The sequence below is a fragment of the Lynx rufus genome, unplaced genomic scaffold (assembly GCF_022079265.1).
Source record: "Lynx rufus isolate CCGP_SWC_20201006 ecotype Redwood Valley unplaced genomic scaffold, mLynRuf1.p SCAF_10, whole genome shotgun sequence".
NCBI classification, from domain to species: Eukaryota; Metazoa; Chordata; class Mammalia; order Carnivora; family Felidae; genus Lynx; species Lynx rufus.
Window position 1 is genome coordinate 4,379,310 of NW_025814824.1, and position 20,747 is coordinate 4,400,056.

A 20,747-nucleotide genomic window follows, 5' to 3' on the forward strand; every position below is an offset into this window, starting at 1 on the left:
GGAGGTGAGTCAGGTGGCGCCCGTCTTCTTGATGAGTTTCACCTCCTTATCCAGAAAGCAGTTCTCTGAAGTCACAGACGTGGGGGTGTGTGCGGGCAGACCCCTGAGCGTGCAGATCCAAAGGGGTCTGGTTCAGTTTTCTCTAGGGCCGTGGCAGCTTCCCTGGCGTCCAAGGTTTTACTCCACTCATCCTGGGACCACTTTGGTGCATCCTGGAAGAGGGCACGGCTGCCATGCTGGTTTTGCATCTTCAAGAGATGCCGGGTGCCCTGAGCTTTTCTTTGGCCAAATGGAGGAAGAAGTGGCCCATGGGCTCCTGAGCCCCATCACTGAGGTCAAAGCAGAAGCCTAGAAGGAGGACCAGGAGGCCCACACATGCGCGTTGACCAGGTGGTCCTGGAAGCCGAGGATGCCTGAGAAAACGTGGTTCCAAAGGGTTCAGCGGGAAAAGAGGTCGGAGGATGGTCAGAGGTTGGAAGAAGGGGCACCATCAAATCAGCACATTGCACATTTCTAAAACATACACTTTTACTTATGGCTGATGCTTCGATAAAGCCAGAAAACTAATGCATGCTCTGTTATTTTATTTCGTAGACACTTTCAAAAGTTAGGACAGACATAATTTTATTTTGCAAAGCATTTGCAAACGAAATGAAATCATTTTGGTTTCGTGATTGCAGTTCTAGACATTGGCCACAAAACGGAATCAATGGACTCGCCAAAGAGAAACTCAACCTATTTCCAGCGATTTCAGTACCGTTTGAATAATACGCGGCCCCCCAAAGTAATACCTTAAAGGACACCATGCCTTCAACTACAAAAATATCATCATGTAATTGTTTTTCTTTAGGAAATAATATTTTAGAGTCACTCAGGCTGCTGTTTGCTCCTGACAGGTGTACTTACGCAAGTCTACCGTAAGAAAAAATAAGATTTGTTTCAAGCCACAGAAGAATATTTATTGACATGGAAAATGTTAACGGTGTACCTCTACGTGACATACACAGGGTACAAAGCAGTATATACAGTTTAACATCATTTTTATGGAAAGAGAAATGGCCATATATACAAAATCATGCATAGGAAAAAACCAGAAGGATGTACATAGCAAATGTTGATAATGATTATCTCTAGAGAGCAGAATTAGAGGTGATGATGCAGTTTTTCCCAGGAAATGTCACCTGCTCTCCTAACAGAATCTGCTTCTAACTATTCTTTCTTGGGTGCGATGAGCTTGATAAAATTCTTTTCAAATGGACTCTGTTTCATGATACATATCTCCAAATCATACTGCTTTTCCCATGTAAAAAGTAGATGCTACTTACTCTTACATACTGGCATATGGAGAATATTTGTTACTAATACAATATACTATCAAATGTGCCACAGCCTCAGGGCGCCTGGGTGGCTCAGTCGGTTGAGCATCCGACTTCGGCTCAGGTCATGATCTCGCAGTTTGTGGTTTCGAGCCCCGCATCGGGCTCTGTGCTGATGGCTCAGAGCCTGGAGCCTGCTTCGGAGCCTGCCCCTCCCCCGTTCATGCTCTGTCTCTCTCTCAAAAATAAATAGACATTAAAAAAAATTTTTTTTAAAAACGCCACAGCATAGATCTGGCTGTAGAAAATTATTGTGTGGAGGATCTGCAAATCCTCTAATAGAGAGAAATTTTAAATAGAGAGAAAGATGTTATCATTAGTTAGGAGTCCTTGGTGGTTGGCTGTAAATAACTTAGGTTCCAGGACGGGAGACTTTGGGATCTCTCCTTCCTGGTTAACTGACTTTAGGCAAAGGAGATTAGCTTCTGTAGTCGGGGAAATGTGGTTAATAATTTTGTAGAAAGAAGCAAAAATAAGATTCTTTTTTTTTTAATAAGGGGAAAATGAGATCACAGATCGAAAGTTCTTCTATGAAGACCTAACCAAGTGAGAGGTGAAACCGCAAGAAAGAAATTCACATTTGCTGTTATAGAAAAATTAACTCCATTTTCCTGCGGCACCAAATTCTTCCTGCTTTATGTCTTTGTTCACAGGTTAGACCTGTGCCAAAATTGTGGAATTATTTTAATGTTAATTAATGGTCTTCATCCTCTTTATGTAACAGTTAGTAACACAGGACGAACTTGAGTTTTCATGGAATCTGACCTAAGTGTCCTAAATATAGGATACGATATATATAGGATATCCCATAGGAAAACCCTACTATTATTGTGAGGAGTTGGAATATTTGCTGTCACTTTGCCAGGTTGCACTTGCCAGTCCAATATTTCAAGAGTGGCACATTCCCCCAAATGTGCCCCTCTTTCAAGTAAAATGTTAGCTAGATAATTTAGTAGAAAATCGACTTACTCTAATCGCATTTAGAGAGGAGGGTAGCATCATTTCTTGGTGCAGGTGAGTGGCAGGTCTCAAGAGATTCAACCACACGCTGGTGGTTATCAGAGAGAATATGTTAGCAGCCCATCTCCAACTGCTAGGTAACATTATATATAATACAGTTGCCTAGGTAAAAGCACACCTGTTCTTAAAAATCTGAAAAAAAAAAAAAAGGGGGGCGCCTGGGTGGCTCAGTCAGTTAAGCGTCCGACTTCGGCTCAGGTCACGATCTCACGGTTTGTGAGTTCAAGCCCCGAGTCAGGCTCTGGGCTGACAGCACGGGGCCTGGAGCCTGCTTCGGATTCCGTGTCTCCCTCTCTCTCTGCCCCTCCCCCACTCACGCTCTGTCTCTGTCTCTCAAAAATGAATAAAGGTTAAGAAAAAAAAATTTTTTGGGGCGCCTGGGTGGCGCAGTCGGTTACGCGTCCGACTTCAGCCAGGTCACGATCTCGCGGTCCGCGAGTTCGAGCCCCGCGTCGGGCTCTGGGCTGATGGCTCGGAGCCTGGAGCCTGTTTCCGATTCTGTGTCTCCCTCTCTCTCTGCCCCTCCCCCGTTCATGCTCTGTCTCTCTCTGTCCCAAAAATAAATAAAAAACGTTGAAAAAAAAAATTAAAAAAAAAATTTTTTTTTAATCTCAAAAATAAGATAAAAACAGAGAGCCAAACCATAAGAGACTCTTAAGTGCAGAAAATAAACTGAGGGTTGGTGGGGGCGGGGTACATGGGGGACGGCACTAAGGAGGGCACTTGTTGGGATGAGCACGGGTGTCACACATAAGTGACAGATCCCCGGGTTCTACTCCTGAAGCCAAAACTACCACTGTATGTTGACCAACTTGAGAATTTAGAAAACCCCTCAAATATGCTTTACGTGACTTTGATTTTCCTTCTTGCGTGTCCGGGACCCAACTTCGACCCCTCCCATGCCCACCGCTCTGCTGCCAGAGGCTGCCTTCCACGTACAGGTGCCCATGCCGAGGAGACACTTTTCCAGCCTCTCTTGAAGGTAGGATGTGGGTGTAATGCGATCGTGGCCACGGGGAAGGCAGCTGGAGGCAGAAGAAGGGAAAACTGGTCTCTGACAACAATAAAGGTGCTCTGTGTGGATGTGACACTTGCCACGGAGAAGGGAGAAACCCCCACGGAGGGTGGCGGGAGGGGGGGATGAGGTGGGTCTGGGCTCGGCACGAAGCCTGGAAACCACCCCGGGAACGTCCAGTCTCCAGACCTCTCGGGGTACAAGACAATTGGGATTTGGGATTTTAACCTGTCGCTACTCCAAGGGTGGCCCGTAGGCAGGCAGGTGTCCACACCGTCTGGAACTCTTTGGAAATTTGGGATCCGGGACCCGCTCAGACCTGTTGGGCGGGCGTCTGCGTTTTAACCAGAGCCTTGGTGATTTTTTTTTTTAACGGTTTTTTTTTTTAATTTATTTTTGAGACAGAGAGAGACAGAGCATGAACGGGGGAGGGGCAGAGAGAGAGGGAGACACAGAATCGGAAGCAGGCTCCAGGCTCTGAGCCATCAGCCCAGAGCCTGACGCGGGGCTCGAACTCACGGACCGCGAGATCGTGACCTGAGCCGAAGTCGGACGCTTAACCAACTGAGCCACCCAGGGGCCCCGAGCCATGGTAATTTATGAGCACGCACAAGCGTGAGCTTCTTCAACTGGTTTAAACTGCTTTTGAGTATTCCCTACCTTGTGACCAGAAGCACCCTACCGACACAGATGTGTTTCTGCAGCCCGGGTATCTGCCTGTCCGTGCAGTAGCCGCTCCCTACGGCACATTGTTAGTCTTTAAAATCTCAGGAGCCCCTTCGGTCCAACTGCACGACTCTCTCTGAGCTCCTGTCCTCAGACAAAAAGAACTTTCCATCGATGCCAAATGCTATTTGACTGCCTGAGGAACACGGCGTCAGAGGCCGGGAGGTTTGCAGGAAAATCTGACGTGGCCTGTTAACTAAGCCCGAGGTTTCTCCAGGGCTGACCATGCCGATTCCTTAGGACTCCAAAGACTTTTCGTCTTTTCTTTTCTGAGGCAGGTCTCCCATCCCATCCTCCCAGAGCCCCTATTATTTTGAGAGGTACATTCTAGGGGCGCCCGGGTGGCTCAGTCGGTTAAGTGTCCAACTTCGGCTCAGGTCATGATCTCACGGTTCATAGGTTCGAGCCCCACATCGGGCTCTGTGCTGACAGCTCGGAGCCTGGAGCCTGCTTCGCATTCTGTGTCTCCCTCTCTCTCTGCCCCCCGCCCTTCTCAAAAATAAAGATTAAAAACTTTTTTTAAAAAAGAGGTACCTTCTAACAGAACATCAAAGAGAAAAATCACCGTCTTAAACTGATCATGATAGCAGTTGGCAAAGAAATGAGAAACATTTGGAGACTACTTTTTTCCCGTTTTAATTCTCCTTTAGATGCTTTGAAAAAATCAGAGAGGCACTTATTAGTGGATACTAGCAATGTTTGTGTAGGTGTGCACTGGGAACTGCTTTTAATAGATTGTGTATTCCTGTTTTTAAATAAGCCACGTTAAACATCATCTAGTACAGTATAATTATTGGCATTTAGCATCATAAAACTAGTAACCGTACAGAAAGTCAAGATGTTTTCCCAGTTCCCAGAACATAATTTTCCATCATGGGAATTATTCTGACAGTTGCACAAATGGGAACTTTCTCCCCCCCCCCTCTTGTTTCTGGGCATGAATCTGGACCTTTCTGACCCTTACACGAGTGATTATTAACCTTTCCAGACTCCCACTTTTTTTTTTTTCAGATCCATAAGGACATTACATGGAACACCACCCTGTAACTGAGCACAGTTTGAAGACAGATGACTAATTTCCCAAATTATTTCTGGATTTTCCCTTTTATTACTTACAGCCTTAAACGGCATCCACAGAAAGCAGGGGCTGTGAAGTCCCCTTCACCCCCCCCGGCCCCCCTCCCCCCATAAGAGGTAGAAAGTGAAAGGCTGAAATGGAACACTTAAAAATGATCCCACTGGGCCCTGCCTGTTATTCACCAGCAAGGAATGTGGTCGTGTTTATAAGGCCGAGGTTCGTCTGAAGGAATTTTCGTAAACCACCAATTGCATTACATCAAGGCCTCATCTTAAATCCCATGGTGATTTTCCTAAACACAACTAGCCTGCTGGCTTCAGACATAGTATCTCTTCTTGTTGTTGCAGAAAATTCTCTGGATGTTTATATTTCTGCCGGACCACCCTAAAACGGCCCGTTGGCTAACGGGGACTAGTAAGGGGTGGGGGGGAGGTGACATAAACGACAAAGAAGAAGACCGGGGGCGGGGGGGGGGGGGACCGTGCCCGCTCTCAGACCTCTGACATGAGGCACTGACGCCCTGCGTCTGCGTATTTTTTTGTGGCTGGTGCGTGGCGGGTGGACCAGACGTGGGCCTGGCGACGACGGGGAACGGAGAGGAGCAGGTGACGGAGCCGGAGAGTCCCATTTCCGTCTCCCAACCTCCACGTGACCACAACGTCCGTCCCGGAATCTCTGAACGTGAGTAAGGAGCAGCAGTCAACCAGACGCAGGGGAAGGAGCTGTCAAAACCAAGTTGGGGCTCTCGGACGTCGTAGCTGAGCTCAGGAGGTCACGTTACGAGCTCTCAGCTCAACTCAAGCCCCGTGTCCCTTTGGTCATGGATGGAAAGCCCCACGGGAAACAACACAGAAAGGGAATGAGGTGTCGGGCGTCCTTACAGGGACAGTTTCTGCGGGACCTCGTCTTCCTGGGAGGGCTCTTCTCATCCTGCACCTGCTCCCGTGTGACGTCCACCAGCAGCGCTCTCCCTCACCCTCCGTCCCCCGCCCGGTCTCCCTTCTGAGCTCTAGGTGCAAACAGCCAGCTGCCCCCAGGGCATCTCCGTGGGGGGCTCCACGGCACCCTGCATGCCCACGCCCCAAATAACTTTTCACCTCCCTCTGCCTGCTAACCTCCAGCTTGCTCCCCTCCCCGAGTATATTCCAGGAGGGCTGGGACCATCATCCGCCCTCCCCTGAGCCCAGTAGCGCCCCCTGCTCTGTGAAAAGAGCCGCCCCCCCCACCATGACCCCAAGCATCCCCACCAGGCTGAGCCAGGGGTCGGAGCTGCCGGTGAGGAGGGAGCGAGCAGTCAGTACCTGAGCAATGGCTCGCTTGGGAGAAACAACACTCAGCCAACAGAGCACGCTCTTTCTTAACACAGTGGAGAGAAAACAGAAGGAAGGATGTGGGGGGGAGGCGCGCAGCTCCACGGGGGAAGCTGAGTCAGGGTCAAGGATGACGCTGGCCCTGACGGTGCTAATTAAACCGTAAGCGTTTCATGGTCTCCAGGACGCCGTGGGAAAAGGAGGATATGAAACAAGGAGTCCAAGCCGAGGATTGTTGGGAAATAGGTGGGCCGGTGAGTTCCTCCTGAGTTTAGAGGAAGGGGGCCCCGTGCGGGCAGGGGGAGCCGGGGAAGGCCCCTCTTGAGCCTGGAGCTCCGGCGGGTTCTGCCCAGCTCACGGGGTGAGTGGGGCCGCAGGGTGAGAGCACCTCTCATCCGGGAAGGGCCCGCAGCCCTACGTGGCCTCACGCCGGGCTCACGCTCTGCCGTGCTCACCTGGGTGGTCACGAACACATCCAGGTTCTGCATTCCGGGCGGGAACCCGACCGAAGTCAAGTGCCCTGTTTCCTCAGCCCGTCGCATCAGCAGGTGCCTGAAGTCAGCGCATCCCCGATTCCCTAGTGGCCTAGTTCAGGCGGGCGGGCCAGGCTTCCCCGCCCTGACGTTGGTCTTCCTCCCCTTGTAACCCAAGAGCGCTGGCTCTTGGGGCGGTGCTCGCGGCCAGCGTGAACGTGCTAAGTCTGTCGAACCGTCACCTGCACGTTCTGGCGTCCGCCGATGACGATCCGAATCCATCGTTACTCTGATCGTTGCCGGAAGTCGACGTTCTGGTTAATTCATTCCTTCGGTCCAAAGGGAGAGACATTTTCCAAAGTAACCGGCTTGTATTCCTTAAACATATTGATCTCGTGACAACCTGCGGGGCTGTTCCGGATTAAAGGGGCCCGAAGAGAACCAGCAACTGGATGCAGTGTGTGATCCTGGACCAGGATTCCTTTGTCCTTTCCTCTAAAGGACATTGCTGGGACAACTGGTGGCATTTGAAGAAGGCCTGGATATTCTGTGAAATTAGTACGTCCGTGTCAAGTTTCTGGTTTTGTCATTGCGTGTGTGTGTACTTGTGTAAAAGAATGCCTCCAGGCAGGACACACGGGAACATTTCAGAATAGAGGGGACGGTAGCTACACCTCTGTCTCAAATGGCCCAGGAGAAATACTCTGTGTCTACAGCACATAGGAAGGCAGGTGTGGTGAAATGCTAACATCCAGGGTTTCTGGGTGGAGGGCATTTGGGGGGGGGGGGGTCATTTTTACTTCTCTTGCAAATTTCTGCACATGTGAAATGATGTCAAAATGAAAAAGTTTTAAAAATGTGCTGGGAACACGAAATGGCCTGATTATGTGGGCATGGCTGTATTAAAAAAAAAAATACTGTTTATTTTATTATTGGGCCAGAGAGACAGAGCGAGAGCAGGGGAGGGGCAGAGAGAGACAGGGAGACACAGAAACCCAAGCAGGTTTCAGGCTCTGCGCTGTCAGCCCAGAGCCCGATGAGGGGCCCGAACTCGTGAACCTTGCGATCATGGCCTGAGCCGAAGTCAGATGCTTAACTGACCGAGCCACCCGGGTGCCACATCGGCATGGCTGTATTTGACAAGTACCTCATGGGGAAGGTGGCCTGGGGATCTTGTCTCTGGGGACATTCTAAGGCTGCAGGACAGTCAGCTCCATCCCACTGTGACAAAAACAGACCCGCAGGGATATGGGGCAAGAGGCAGACTTCTCTACTGTGCTGTTCGCAAAGGCGAAGCCTTTGTGTCATATCAACAAAGGCTAGTTTTCAAGGAAACTTACTACCGGCTCATTGCTTTCGCCTCCAAATTCCAATTTCTGGGCATGACAGTGGGGCTGTCACATAACTCCATTCTGTATCAAGTGTCCCGAAATAGATTATTCCAGAGCCCGCAGCTTGCCTAATGACCGAAGGTCTTACATGGCAACAACAATAAAGGTCTTCAGCCACTGAGCCCTCATGAACAACAAGCACACCAAGCAATCAGTCTTTCCCGCCACGTGAGTAAGCTCCTGACCCCCCCCAGAACCGCCGGGACGCGGGCTGGGAGCCCACAGGCCCACACTGCAGATAATGACTTCAGCCTGCAGAGGGAAGAGAGAAGGGGCCCCCAAAATAGAGCTTTAAAACCCTCCCTTGTCTTTTGTGACAGTACAATTTACTGTTTCGTTTTGGTCTCTTATCAGGAAGCCTTCTGAATCAGTGCTCTATTTTGAGCACAAAGTCAAGATTTTTGTGGCCGCAGCCAAAGACGTTCACGTGGAGAGCTGCTGAGCTGGCTTGTTGATTCAGGCCCCGACGATTCCTCAGGTCTTTCTGGGTAAGTGGGAAGGGGTTCATCCATAAAAGCTTTTTCTTGGCCTTTCTATGCCTCTCCCACCCCGTCCACTTAGCATTCCACTAGAGAGGACACCAAATTGAATTCACGCCAAGAAAATGGACACGCTCCACATACGTTGAGAGCTTTCCTGTATTAATAGCTTGCCCAGAGTCGACTGTCTCCCTGGGGGATTTAAGTTTCTTCCCTTGTGAGTGTCTATTTTTTCCTCTTTGTTCTTCCTCTCCCCTGGCCTTCTTACAGAAATAACAGGGTCATTGACATGTAACGCGGTTATAAAACCTGTGACGAGGCGCCCGTCTAGTGACAGCAGGGCCGAGCCAGCCGATACCTCCGCGACCGAGTCCCCGTAACGTGAGTGCCTCGCGCCATCCCGTGTAACCCCCAGGACAAATCTGCAAGATAAGCTGTGCCATCCTGAGTTTTCACATGAGAAAATGGAAGCTCAGAGAAGATGAATATCCTTTGCCCGAAGATCCATGGTGAGTACAAGAGGTGAGCTTTAAACTCAGTCGTCTGTCTAGAGGGCTCTAGTATTCTGCTCTGTGTCCGTCTCTACTTTGACGGTAAGTAGAGAGACACCCAGACCTCTTCTTCTTGGCCCCAAGTTCTTTTACCAGACTGGGTTTGGTGCCCCGATTGTATAAGAACGTATTGCCTTTAGCACCTCTTTCCCCTTGTGGCTGCTACCTCAGCAACCCCATCGAGCAGGAAAGCGAACATGTTCAAGATTTCACTCAGCTTGGCCGTTCGATCTCTCCGCCATGTGTGGGCTGAACCTCTTCGGGACCAACGCTGGGCAGGGTCGCCATGTCCCCGCTGAGACGGCCAGGTGGCTACAGTACTCGGTAGCCCTGCGTCCTGCCCTCTCCTACAGTTTCTAATCTCATTTGGCTCCTTGTGAATTATGTGACATCTGAGCCTGTGAGAGCAGGTGTTCCCGCCCCCTCAGGGGACCTGAAAGGCAGCCCTGGGGCATGAGCCCTTCGTGGGGGGACCGTTAGACCATTTCCGACAAGCACCTAACAAGACATCTCCTGCAGCCGAGTCCGCCCTCCCTACTCCCGGGCAGTCACCGAAGCCATGTGCCCTGGTGGGTTCTTATAGAAGCATCCACGCCAGTCCATCTGAGGACCCTATGGGCCTGACCCCCCACATAGGATTGATGCAAAGTGGCAGGGAGTTGAAGACCCCAGGCATAACCTTGAAGTCATGAACCCACAGAAGTTGGTAAATTAAAGTCCTGGACTCTTTGACCCTCGGGTGGGACAAGGCTAAGGTGTGTTGTCCACTTTCCACCCATCTCAAGACCAACGGGGTTGATCCAGCACTGTCCATGGCAATGACTTCAGTAAAACACCCCACGTTGGCTTGCTTCTCTTCTGTCTTACTTGCGCTCCTTATCAGGGCTTGCTGGGAACAGCGCCTAGTACATTCCTTGGACTCAGACCCTAGTCTCAGGGTGGACTTGGGAGGAACTGACCTTGGACACCCCCCAAGCCCCCTTCCCTGTATCCCAAGTGCAGCCAGCATACTGCTGAGCTCTCTCAGGGAATGCCGTTGACAGAGTTGAGGGCAGTCGTCCCTGGGCCCCCGCTTAGACTTTTCCATGCCAGAAACCTATTGTTCCAGCCAGACAGCATCCATCAGGAGCTCCTGGAGGACACAGGAGGTAGGGATCGGGGTGGGACACCAGAAATGTCAGTGAATTTCTATTGCAATGTGTCCACACTGAAAGAGGTTCCAACAGAAGATCTCCTGTTCCAACTCTAAGCCAGATGAGGCTCTTCAACAAAGAGGGTCCTCTATCCACCCAGAGGGCATCTGGATTATTGCAGATTGACAATGTTTCAGATGAGAAAGAACAGTAAGATGTTTCTTTTTCCTCCTTGAACTCCCTTCCTTCTCTATCCCAGGTCGTATGTTCCATTAAGTCATCTGGATGATTTCTGGGGAGGCACGGGACTCCAACGTCACGCACCCCACTTCTGCTGGCCGGCACTTGGGGACCGCCGGGTCCTGACCTCAGCACACTGGATGGTGGAGTGGGTGACTGTGTGCGTCCGTTTCCTCCAGCGAACACGGCATCCAGGAGCGAGAGCGTTCACTTTGTCAAAGGTTCAGAAATAACAGAAGTAAAACCAGTGAATCACCGTGGTAGCAATCAGTAAAAGTTTATCATGCACACACCAAAAAGGAAGTTTGCAAACCGGGAGCACTCAAACCGGAAGGTAGCGTGAGGCTCGGGGGTGGATTCTTACAAAGCAGCTCATATGGTGAGAAGGCAGTGGCTGTGTGTTCTTCCAGGGTTTGGTCCTAACGCTAGAATTTTCTTAAGTCATAGGGAATTGGTCAGTGGTTACCTCATACCAACCTTGGGAAACAGTTCAAGTTTTGCTTGTGACTTCCAGAGGCGCAAGCAAAGGACTGACCCAGGTCCAGTCAGTCTTGCAAAATAATCTAAATTAAGCTTTGTTTGTATGACCAAAGTGGTTTCCTCTGCTCAGGGCATTTTCACGGCTGTGTTTTTTATTCAACGGCCTCCTCCCTCATGGATCAGAGGTGGGCACGTGACGCCCTGAGACCCAGAGCGGCCTCTCCCAGAACCCCTGGGAAACAGCTCTTCAGGCTCCTCCATGGATCCCCAGGGCCTGGGCCGCCATATTGGTACGCTTGGCCAAGGACCTGGGAATGGATCTCCAGGGGAGGCAGAACCACAGGGAGTCCTTGTGCTGTGAGCAATGGAACCTGCCTGTTCTCCTCCTCCTTTGCAGCAATGGAGCCTTTCCTTTCCTGTCCTTGCTTACTCCAGTTTTGACCAAGGTTTCCGTCACATGTGGCAAAGAATCCTAAGTGATCACGTGGAAGAGAGAAGTCTTCTTAACCTGTGTTTGTACCAGGACCAGAGATCCTTCTCCACAGTCGCCGTGGCCCGGTGTTGTCTATGAGGCCAAAGCGTGTCGCCGCTGGGTGCCCCTCAGCATGTGTGTAGAATATTGGAAGTCCTCCTGGGCTGTGGGAGCGCATTGGCTCCTCAGAAGGGGATGACAGAACTTGCCGGAATTTGTCCTTGAGATGCCCAAGGGTCTGAGTCGGACATGCTGAGGTTTTATCCCCAAAGTTAAGATTTCATTCGCAAATAAGTTTATACAAAAGCACTAGGGGACGGTACACTTTAAATCCAAGCACAAAATATATCCAGTTTAGTAAACTGGGACCCATATTTTGAAAAGAAGGAGAAAATATTCCACTGGAAACAAAGGAATTCAAATATACAAAGTGATGTTTACCCACCAGTTGATTTTGAAAGGTTAGAGACGTGGCCTTTTTTACATGGAAATATACTCTTACCACGTCATTTAAAAAATTCCTTAGCCTCTCTTCAGCCTTTTATTATGAAATATTCAACCTACAGAAAAGTTGCAAAAATAATCGGATGAAAGTCTACGTATCCTTCACCTAGATTAACCAATTGTTAATGTTTTTCCGTGCTTGTTCCAGATCCATCGGTATGTGACACACACATGCCTAAGTTCGCAGGCAAAAATTACACACACACACACGCACAATCACACACACGCTCTCACACATACGCTTACATAAGTACTTTTTCTGATGGACAATCTGAGAGTTAATTGCAGACATCATGACACCTCACCACCGAATACTTTAGCATCTGTCTCCTAAAAAAAAAATCAATTAATTGCCACACTCAGGAAAGTTGACACTGAAATAATGCCATTACCTAAATAGATGGTCCATAGTCACATTTTTCTATTTGTGCTGATAATGTCCTTCGGGGCTGGGGTTTGCTGCTGTTGCTTTTTGTTCTTGTATTTTTCTAAATCTGGGATCCAACCAAATATCATGCATTCATTTATTAATATTTTACTTTTGAATGTTATTCTACAGCCTTTTTTCTTGTTTTTAATAAAGGAACTTGGGTTATAGTAAAACCAGTATTTATTCCATCGATTACTAACTTTCTATCAATTTCCATTCATCTCATTAGTTCTTTATCGAGAAAAGTGCCTGGAAACCACACCCACACAGGTTCGAGAATTTGTATAATTTTTTTAACGTAAAAGAACCTGTTGATTTTACACTTAGGAACACGATTCATCCGATTGTGTTACGCATTATTGCAGGCAGATCATCAGAGCCACAGAAAGAGGCTCGGTGGCAGAGGGCGTAAGGCTACTGATGACCTAAGACAGAGGCAACACCGAAGAGGAAGAGGAGGAGGAGGAGGAAGAAGATTGTAGGGCTTGTGAGTCATGCCAACTGAACACAAGTTGTATCCAAAGGCGGACACGTTTGTGGTATTACGCGTTTGCAGAAGGACAAAAGCATATCCATATAATATCTCGGTGGAAGCCACCTCCTCCACGGTCATCACCTTGACCGCCTTCCCCCCAGACCGCCACATCCTGAAACCACGACGCGGGGGGTCACCTCCCTGCCTGCCCTGTCAGGCTGCCTAGCTTGAGCATGATGCTGTCCACGGAACATCCTGCAATGACAGGGGCGTCCAAGCCACACACATCCGGTACCTGTGGCCACGAATGAGCGGGCAGAGTACGCTCCCGGTGGAGAAACAAGAATGGCTCCTGGAACGCTTTGGGGCTGAGTGCTTCACGGGAGGTGACTCATGGAAGCGTGCTTACTGGGCCCATTTTCAGTCGACGAAACCGAGGCCCAGAGCATCATGGTTGTGGCTGAACTCCAACTCAGTGGTGCGGTCTCGTTCCAGAGGGTGTGACCTGCCTTTAGAAGGAGCGTCCCGCTTGTCACTCATTCAGCCTGGGGTCCGTCCTTGCGAGCCCTTCATGGAGCGTGATGGAAGTGACTGGTCAGGGGGACCGCTGTCCGCAGCGCCACAGCTCCAGGAAAAGTGGCTGATGAGCCACACGGCTGACACACAGAGAAGGAGACATTTTTATTTAAAGATACTTTCAGGGTCTTTCAAAGGCCTCTCACTGTTTGCTTCCAGGCTGGAGACTCTGAAGGGTGAGTCATTCTAGCTGTTCTGGGGTTTTCACTTCAAGGTCAGAGGCTGCAGGAGTCTCTCGTTTAGATATGCATCATGAGTTTTAAGTGCCCAGGCTGGGGAATTAATTTCGGTCACCAATGTCACCCCAGAATATTGTGCTTCCAGTGACTGCCACCCAGGCGTCCCTCCTGCGCTCAGCGGAGCCATGCGGGCGGCCGGGGCTCCACCTGCCAAGGGGGGATGAGAAAGAGAGCAAGAAGCTGACTCCTTACAAATGAGCAAAGCAGGTGAGGGCAGGGGGCAGAAAGAAGAGAGGAACGAACCAAGAAACAGACTCTTCACTGCAGAGAACAAACTGAGGTGGGGGGACGGGTGGGGAAATGCATGATGGGGATTAAGGAGAGCGCGTGAGATGAACACGGGGCCACATATGAAAGTGTTCCATCGGGGGCGCCTGGGTGGCTCAGTCCGTTGAGTGTCTGACCTCGGCTCAGCTCATGATCTCGAGGTCCGTGAGTTCGAGCCCCGCATGGAGCTCTGTGCTGACAGCTCAGAGCCTGGAGCCCGCTTCCGATTCTGTGTCTCGCTCTCTCTCCGCCCCTCCCCTGTTGACGCTCTGTCTCTTAATAACAAGTAAATGTTAAAAAAAAAAAAAAAAAGAAAGTGTTCCATCACTGTCAGTACACCGGAAACGAATATCACAATGTAGGTTACCTGTACTGGCGTTGCAATGAGATAAAAATAAAGAAAACGTAAATAAAAATGCAAAAATAAGAAACAGACAAAAAAGAAGCAAACTCCTCCGGTCTTCACTGCAACGACCGTGTTCACCGTGCCCAGTCCCTGCTGCTTCGTGCACCTGCCGTGTCCGCCCGTGATGGAGGAACGTGGGCCCTCCCCCCCAGCTTCCAGGCTTTCAGATTTTGAGTAGGGTGAGGACTTTGGTGCCCAGACTCCGTCTTCATCCTGTCGGGGCTGGGCCCAGCCCTGGATACGACAGCAGATCCCGGTAGAGCGGTCATGAGCGCAGCCCCTGGAGGGAGGGTCCCCTGGAGCCTCTCGTGGCCTTTGCAGAGCCTTAAACCCTGGAAAGGACCCAGCTGGGATGACTCCCAGGGGACTCTGGGAGAAGAGGGACAGGAACAGGGACCTGGATGTAGGACAACAGGTCTCCTAGCCAGGGAGGCGGTGCCAGCCCACACCCCACGGCCCTTCTGCAAACAGGCAGTCAGTGGTCTCCCTGCACATCTGTCCACATGTGCCCCTTTGGGGGTGACCGTGAAGCCTCCAGGCCCTGTAACCTGCACACCGTGCACATCCACACTAATCAGCTCCTTAGAAGAATTCAATCACAAAGTGATCTTTGTGCACAATAAAATCGTCATAATCAGCGTCATCGAGGCTTGGGTTCTTCGAGTTAAGCTCCCACCCCCCCCCCAGGCCAACGGCCACACTTTTCACCATGTTCTTACATATTCGAGGTGATGTTTTACAAAACCATTGCATGCTTTACAAAACTGGACTCGTACTGAATACATTTGTCTGCAAATTGCCTTTTATCCTACTTCTTTGTTGGCAAAAAGTGTGGCCAGAGACAGCCTCCTTTTATAGTATGGTTTCCGGGAAGGGAGACTGCTCAGCCAAAGGGTAGGTGTATTTTAATACTTTCATGGATACTGATATTAAAATGGGTATCGATACCGTAGAGTTTCAGTAGGTCCTGCCAGATGGCCTCCCGAAATGGTTGTAGTCATTCCTGTTCCCATGAACAAAGTGGGGAAGCTCTCTCCCCTAATCCATGCCAGCCTTGGGGGGGTGGGGGGGACATCGCTTTCTCTTCTTCTGTTTTTTTTTTTTTTTTTTTAGTTTATTTATTTATCTTGAGAGAGACAGAGACAGCATGAGTGGGGGAGAGACAGAAAGATCTCTGTTCGGAGATCATGACCTGAGCTGAAATCAAGAGTCAGACACTTAACTGAGCCACCCAGGCGTCCCTCTCTTATTTTTGAACACAGGTATCAGATGAAATTAGTATCTGACTACTATTTGAGTTTTCCTTTCTCTGGGTATTACCTATGTTTATGGATCACTAATATTTCCTCTTCTCAAGATGGTCTACTCATATCCTTTGACTATTTCGCATTGAGATTGAAAAATGTTTTTCTTATTAATTTTTAGGGGTTTTTGGATGCTGTGGATATTACTTCTTATTTGTCAAATGTATTTCCTTGTTGGTCATTTGTCCTTTGACTTTGCGATTTTTTTTTTTTTTTTTTTTTTGCCGTGCAATTGCTTTGAGAGGAATGTGTCATCAGGATTTCCTGTGTTGTCTGCATACGTGTTTAATTACAAAATCAAAAGGAAAATAATTTGAAAAAAGTACAAAAGTTGGGGCGCCTGGGTGGCTCAGTCGGTTAAGCGTCCGACTTCGGCTCAGGTCATGGTCTCGCGGTTTGTGAGTTCGAGCCCCGCGTCCGGCTCTGTGCTGACAGCTCAGAGCCTGGAGCCTGCTTCAGATTCTGTGTCTCCCTCTCTCTCTGCCCCTCCCCTGCTCACGCTCTGTCTCTCTCTGTCTTTCAATAACAAATGAACGTTTAAAAACAATTGAAAAGAGTACAAAAGTAGATACAGGGCTGTATCAATTGTTAGCACTGTTTACCATTAAAAATGGAAATAACTTCCATGTTCAAATATTCGAGGCATAATTTACTTACGGCATGGTGGATGTTTTACATTTTTCATTATTTTCCTCGTTTCTATCGTTTTCCTGTCTGAACTGCCAATGTTGCTGCATTTTTGTTTTCTATACGTTTCATTGCAAACGCGAAGTGTTTTAACTACATATGGGTTGCAAAATTTCTTTCTTTTTAAAAAACTTGTTTTAATGTTTATTTTTTGAGAGAGACCGAGAAAGAGAGCACATGAGTAGGGGAGGGGCAGGGAAAGAGAGAGAGAGAGAGAGAGAGAGAGAGAATCTTAAGCAGGCTCCACGCTGTCAGCACAGAGCCCCACGCGGGCCTCAAACCCATGAACCACGAGATCATGACCTGAGCCAAAATCGAGAGGCAGACACTCAACTGACTGAGCCACCCAGGTGCCCCTGGATGCCAAAAGGTCTTACCGGCTGGCCTGAGATACCAACCGCCAAATTTAACACTGTTTCTATAGGAAAGTAAATTCCACTGGGAAAAGAACAAATCTGGAAGCCCAGTTTGGGGATGTGCAAACTGAGGCTGCCTCTGTGCCAGACCATTTAGGTGGGAAATGAGCGAAATAAAACAAATAGGCCAGGACTTCCTGTGACCATGTCTACCAACTTTTTCTTAGTTCTTGGGATTTTTTTTGGGGGGGGGGCGGGTGTTCTTTTTCTCCTTCTTTTTGGATTGCTGGATAATAGTCACATTTGGACGCTTCCGTTAGATTCCCTACATCTGCCAGAAATTGGCATCATTCCATTGTGCTTGGCTAATTCAGCGGCGTCGCCTCCTGTGGAAATAGCTGCTTCTGGCAAAACTGTTTCGTTTATCATTTAATCAAAACATTTGCATAGTTGTAACTGAGTTAAAAAGCAAAAGTGGGGTTGATCATTTCTGCAAAAAAGACGAGTCAAATCAAGGAATGCTTTGAACCGTGAACTGAAATTTAATTAAATATTGGAATGACAAACATTTCGCAGGGCACAGACGTCTTCAAACAATGGTTAAACAATGCACAAAAGAAATTACAGTTTTACATGTAGACAACATTTAATGGTGACACAACGAATGTGTCCCCAGATCTTCAGAATGTGTTAGCAACGCGTAGTTTCCTCATCTGGGGGGTAAGTTGCTCTGTGAAGATGCCTTAGGTGATGCTTCTGCTTCTCAGACTTTGCGGCCGAATGGCCTTTGGAGGAGATTGGAGAATCGAAACCCCGCCCAACACAGAGGTTGCTCTCCCTTCGTGCAGAGGGACAGCACCGATTTTAGGTTCTGCCCCCCAGGTACTGATTATGCTGCCTACTCCCTGCCTACTTTTTTTTTTTAATGTTTTATTTATTTTTGAGAGAGCACAAGTTGGAGAGAGAGGGACAGAGGATCTGAAGTAGGCTCTGCACTGTCAGCACAGAGCCTGACACGGGGCTCAAACTCATGAACCATGAGATCGTGACCTGAGCCCGAAGTTGGAGGCTCAACCGACCGAGCCACCCAGGCGCCCCACCCTGCCCACTTCTTAAAGGGCCCCCTTTAGGGGCGCCTGGGTGGCGCAGTCGGTTAAGCGTCCGACTTCAGCCAGGTCACGATCTCGCGGTCCGTGAGTTCGAGCCCCGCATCGGGCTCTGGGCTGATGGCTCGGAGCCTGGAGCCTGTTTCCGATTCTGTGTCTCCCTCTCTCTCTGCCCCTCCCCCGTTCATGCTCTGTCTCTCTCTGTCCCAAAAATAAATAAACGTTGAAAAAAATTAAAAAAAAAAAAAAGGGCCCCCTTTAGAAAAGCCACTGCATGTACCCAGTTGGATGGTCCTCTGGTTCTTATCCAATGGATTCTAACTGCTTTCCCCTCATCATCAGAGAAGTCACCATTAGTTTTCTGTATTTCTGCTTCCTTCTCCCCGCCAAAAGGGCTTTTAAACTAAAGTTCAGCCTCCTAAGCCTCCTGTGATTCTTCACGAAGATACACCGTTATGAAGGGTTTGCTGCAAATCACCACATGGGATCTGCAAACATAGGAACATAAAATCATTACGAAGTCTCCTTGTGGCCGCTGGGGGTCCTGGGGAGCCGGGGGATGCGCGGGGGGGGGCATCCATGTCCCCTCCCCTCCTGCTTACCCCTGCAGACGAGGCAGAGCCCATCAGGAAGCCACTCGACGTGGTACGTGCCTGTCAGTCTTGGCGCAGAGAGAGACGGCAGAGGGTGATGATGGAGGGGTCTCCGGGGGCAAAGGGAGAGTTCCCATCTGTGAAAAGGAATCAAAAAGCAAATGGGAATTTGGCCAAGTCACAAAAGTGATCCCTGGGGCTTAAAGAGCATGTGCCCCAGGAGATTTTGCAAACTGCACAAAAGCCCTTCTCATCCTGGTCTCACTACGTCTTGTCACCGAAACGCCTCTGGATCAAGGTTCTTTCCAAATTATACTTAACAGAAATGCACAGTTACTTTCCTAGTGGTCTCATTAAATCACCGTTAGGCAGGTAAGCTTCCTCAAACAGGTGTGCAGAAATACATACATGTTAAAATGCAGAGGGCAAGACAGGGTTGCTGTGATCATCGGGGTGGTGGGGGAGGGGGGGAGAAAAAGTAGATGGAAAGGAATCCATTTTTTTTTCACGTTTATTTGTTTATTTCTGAGAGGGAGAGAGAGCATGCAATCAGGGGAGGTACAGAGAGAGAGGGAGAGAGAGAATCCCAAGCAAGCTCCACACTGTCAGTGCAGAGCCCGACACGGGGCTCAACCTCACGAACCATGAGATCATGACCTAGGCAAAAATCAAAAGTCAGTCGCTCAACCCATCCCGGAGCCATCCAGGAGCCCCTCGTGGTGTACTACTCCATATGGCTCTCCGCGTCCATACTCCGTGAAATCAGGGTTGCAGCTCTCGTAATCCACAGGGTGGGTATTTACACCACGGAAATCAGTAGACAACGACACAAATTGTTTTCGATGCACTTGGTTGTTAAGCATTTACTAGCATAGCGCGACCAGCAGATTCAGAGGGATGCGGGTTAGCACAGGGGGAAGTTCAGGTGATTTCCTAGCTAGCAATGCTAAAGAAAAGTATGTAACTCTTCCTTATCGGTTTCTCCTCCCCCGGAAGAATGAAAAGCAGGACCAATTCAATTGAGGAAGGGTTCAAATCAATTCAATTTTTGAAGGTGACAGCCTGTGTGTTCAGTGCCGGAGTAGACACTTAGCATGAATGCTTAAAGTTGTTCATGCAAACAATGCCTCTTTCTAGAATCAGGATTAAGTGATTCACAGAAGATTCTTCTATTTCAATGAATCTATTCATCTATAAAGAAATACTTCATACAAGGCCCAGGAGCCAAGATGATTGTTTTTCTCCAGATTGTGGAATTGCAACATCCTTTCTCCTATTTACCATTCAACGCACTCAGGCCATTCAATGCGCCTGTGTGAGCTCTTCCCAAGATGTAAACAGATTTTTGAAATGTAGATAATTGATGTTTGATGGAGTTCTTCCTTGTCGCCAGTTAGAGAACTCAAATATGTTAATCTTGACTCTTCTCAGGGATCTAAAGCCATTGTCTTTCATTAAGCCCTATGCTTATAAGAGCTGCTTGAATCAGTCCCCAAGTCGGTGGCCCTGCTTCCTTCCACCCTCATGTGAGTGGCCGTTGTGCATAGCAGGACACGGGAGGAAAGTCACAATCTCGAGGAAAATCCTTCCCTTTATTTTGACCCCTCATCTCTGCTGAACAGTGCCGTAATTTTGGTTTAATCTTGAAAATTATGGCCACTGTTAATTTTCAACTTATTAGAGAGATTCCGTCTGTTTGCACAACTGTGGAAGGGGTTTGGAGACCCCACATTAAAGCTGCTATTGATGTGAAATGGTCCAAATCTCTTGGTGGTGTTTACAAAGTGGGGGAGCTGTCATCAGTGAGCCATTAAAACAGAAACGCTAGGTGGATTTGACATTTGAAAATCATGTAATTCACCATATCAACAGATAAAAAAGAAAAATGATATGATCATGCCAATCAATGTAGAAAACGCACTTGGCAATAGAAAACATGAACCAACTTCTAGCCAGACAGACCAAGAAAAAAAGATACTGAAGTCATAAATTACCAACATCAGGAACCAAAGAGAGGCCATCGTTACAGATTCTACAGTCAGAAAATATACAATAGAGAA

The 20,747-nt window shown here is 48.7% G+C and overlaps 1 long non-coding RNA gene across 7 annotated transcripts; it reads left to right on the forward strand.

The window, feature by feature from the left end:
* The first annotated feature begins 6,130 nt into the window (after nucleotides 1-6,130).
* LOC124527866 (uncharacterized) lies at nucleotides 6,131-14,402 on the forward strand. 7 transcript variants are annotated; one of them, XR_006966021.1, is made up of 4 exons: nucleotides 6,131-7,556; nucleotides 8,744-8,877; nucleotides 9,139-11,126; nucleotides 13,044-14,402. It is a non-coding gene; the product is annotated as an uncharacterized LOC124527866 (long non-coding RNA). The 7 variants fall into 7 exon arrangements; XR_006966025.1 differs by lacking the exon at nucleotides 13,044-14,402 and adding an exon at nucleotides 11,670-12,887 and having other exon boundaries at nucleotides 9,139-11,562; XR_006966027.1 differs by lacking the exon at nucleotides 13,044-14,402 and adding an exon at nucleotides 11,403-12,887.
* The last annotated feature ends 6,345 nt before the right edge of the window (nucleotides 14,403-20,747 follow it).